Source organism: Phyllostomus hastatus, unplaced genomic scaffold, assembly GCF_019186645.2.
Source record: "Phyllostomus hastatus isolate PE091 unplaced genomic scaffold, TTU_PhHast_1.1 phas_contig_41, whole genome shotgun sequence".
Classification (NCBI taxonomy): domain Eukaryota; kingdom Metazoa; phylum Chordata; class Mammalia; order Chiroptera; family Phyllostomidae; genus Phyllostomus; species Phyllostomus hastatus.
In genome coordinates this window covers 6,650,767-6,654,071 of record NW_025333876.1, presented here as the reverse complement: position 1 = coordinate 6,654,071, position 3,305 = coordinate 6,650,767, and the positions used below count along the sequence as shown (strand labels likewise).

The 3,305-nt window shown below is 50.3% G+C and overlaps 1 pseudogene; it reads left to right on the top strand.

Annotated features, from left to right (window-relative positions):
* Window positions 1–380: 380 nt before the first annotated feature.
* LOC123822734 lies at window positions 381–1,790 on the top strand (annotated as a pseudogene).
* Window positions 1,791–3,305: the final 1,515 nt, after the last annotated feature.

Here is a 3,305-nt window from a genome sequence, read left to right as displayed (position 1 = left end):
TTAATCCAAGCTTTTGCAGGTTAACATAGCTCAGCATGATATCAGTGCTGTAGACCTTGGTTTAACCTATGTGGCAGAATACACACAAACATGTAGAGAAAGTACACACATGTAGACACATGCACACAGTTGTACCCAGTACACACATGTACTCAAGTATACTCACACACATTCACATGCACACACATTTTCATGTACACATGTGTGTGAAAGCTCTGCAGCACAGCCCACATTGGAAAGTGGGAGGACAGCACCCAATGACACGATATCTAACCCTCATGCACAACATCTCCTGCCCCTTAGAGCTGTTGGACTACAGCTCACCTGTCCTGCCTGCATATTAACAAGGGTATTTTCTTACAGGCTGACAGTGTGGAGCAATGGGTGACTGGAGTCTTCTGGGGAGACTATTAGATGCTGCACAGGAGCGCTCCACAGTGATTGGGAAGGTCTGGCTGACAGTCCTGTTCATTTTCCGGATCCTGTTGCTGGGAGCTGGGGTGGAGTCAGTGTGGGGAGATGAGCAGTCAGGCTTCACCTGCAATACCCAGCAGCCAGGCTGTGAGAACGTCTGCTATGACCAGGCCTTCCCCATCTCCCACACCCGCTTCTGGGTGCTGCAGATCATCTTTGTGTCCACGCCCACCCTCATCTACCTGGGGCATGTGCTGCACATTGTGCGTATGGAACAGAAGAAGAGAGGGCACGAGGAAGAGCAAGTGAAGGGAGACAACGACCAAGTCCAGAGGAACAGGCACCCAGTGCAGGATGACCAGGGAAATGTCCGCATCGCCGGGGCCCTGCTTCGGACCTACGTCTTCAACATCATCTTTAAGATTGTATTGGAAGTGGGCTTCATTGCTGGACAGTACTTTCTGTATGGCTTTCAGCTGAAGCCACTCTACCGCTGTGACAGGTGGCCCTGCCCCAACACGGTGGACTGCTTCATCTCCAGGCCCACAGAGAAGACCATCTTCATCATCTTCATGCTGGTTGTGGCCTGCCTGTCCCTCTTACTCAACATGCTGGAGATATACCACCTGGGCTGGAAGAAGCTTAAACAGAACGTGAAAAACCATTATGGCCCTGACACTCCTGACTCAACAGTTGGAGATGTGATCCCGCTGCCCTCCTGCTAGGCCACAGCCACTGGTACTGTGGGGTGCCCTCCTTACTATACTCACTCTGCCTTTTCCCTGGGACAGGAAGTGGCCACAGCCTGTCCTGGCTCCCCCCACCAGCAACTGACCTCAATGTGACAGCCCCACCCCTGACACGGGGGAAGAGCCTCCCTGACAAATTGTACAACAGTAACCATCACCTGCTAATGACAGAGCAGAACTGGGCCAACCAGGAGACCAAGCAGAAGACATCTGTTAGGAAGGTCTCCCTGCCCATGTCCACATCCTCCTCCTTTACCCCTCCAGGCAGCCCCCAGCCACTCCCACAGGAGGACAGAGTAGGCAGCAAGGAGTCTGTCCAGCTGGAGAATGGGGACGGCAGCAGCTTGGGAGAGAGCAGACTGGAAGTGATTCCCGATGAGGGGCAGCAGGCAGTGACCACTGCTGTGGAGATGCACCTGCCCCATTTGCCCCCCACAGACCCCAGACAGTCAAGCGGGGGCCAGTGAGTCCCAGTGGCAGTCGGGCCAGACCCAATGACTTGGCCATCTAGTCAGCTCTATAATGACCTCTTTTCTAGCCACCAAAACCAAAGTGCACTTCAAATGAGCAGGTAGAAAGCCTAGAGGGACAGAGGGCACTGGAGCAGGGGAGGGGGAAGGTCATCAGAGAGGTCTGGTTTCTGTGTCAGTGCTTGCTGTCCTCCATGCTGGTGGGGTGGGGAGAACACTGATGCTTTCTATGGGGGGTGGGGGAAAGTAGGGTGCAGGGGCTGATGGCCTTTGAAGGTATTCACTGCAACCCACAGCCCAGAATCCAGCCACTCTCTCAGGTGTTTCTGTCTCTTGGGCAACTCTTCTGCGGTGATAAAGAGGCAGGTGTCTGCAGTCACTTCATTTTGGGGTCATTAGGTTTTCTGTCCTGAGCTCTCCAGAGCCTCTGGGCAGCCCAGAAGGCCACAGCTGCACTTAGCGCTATCTTCTATTCAACACTTGTAACGTAGAGTCAAAGTTAATTTGGGATATTTGCCAGACTGCACTAACAGGAGACTTAGAGCAAGCCTGTGTAGTGTCACTGGAGATTCTGAAACTTCACATGAAGCCCAGGATGTGCAAGTGCAGGCTGCATGACAAGTGACAATGATGAGCCACTCCCCAGAGGCAGAGATTCGTGGGTGAGGGCACAGAGGCAGCTGGGAAGAAAGCAGGTGGAAATGCAGCCACACTTCACATCACTTTTAACAGCTGAGGAAACCGAAATAAAAGCGTGGCAGGCCCACTTTTTGTGTTTGTTTTTCAATTACATGTTTCTGCTTTGAATTGTACAGATAGGCCTATGTCCCCACTCTCTCCCTTTCAGGAAAAAAACGAGAGAAATTTAGGACTGTTACATGGATGCTGACTGAGGGAGTGCTCACGTTTCCCATTTGCTACTAGTAAAGATTTGAATTTCTTTTACCTGAAATGCTTTGAGTGCATGAGTCAGCTTATTACTAGGACAATGTACCAGATAAAATAAAAGCATAGAAAAACTTAAGTGACTTTTATGTACCTGAAATTATCAACTTTTTGAATGGGAAAAGTTAGCTGCTGTTCCCCCCAAAATTATTTATACTGGTGAATGCATGACCTACACCTTTCTAACAGCACAAATGAGTCTGTGTTTGTTTCCTAACCATTCTGTTTGGGCAACTTGTTTGCTTTCTAAAGTGTAAATAAAAGTGTCTGGATTTGTTCCCCGTGTAAGTACATGTGTGGTTTTGTGCGCGTGCCGATTTGGCATCCACGCAGATGGCCGCTGTGACAGGGAAGGCTGTCACCCACTTGTGTGGGTGGGTGTGGCTGGAAGACGACAGCATTTTCTGTGCTGCACACATGCTGCTCTGTCTCAGTCACTGTCTGTCTGATCGGACCAGCAGTGGTGATGCTGAGCCTGGTCCTCGTCATACTTTTCACTCCGGTCACTGATTGTAGTTATCCCTTATTTAGCCAAACACTGTACACTGTCTATTTGATCTGTTTCTTTTTGTGAATTCCTCAATTTTCTGATGAATCTTTTGTGACTCTCTAACAGTCTGATGAGCAGACTCTGATTCCTGCCCTCTGATTAATGTGAGCAGATAGTTCATTAGTGCGTTCAGCTCACTCTGGGACTGGCTGGACCACATCCCTGGCTTGAACTGCA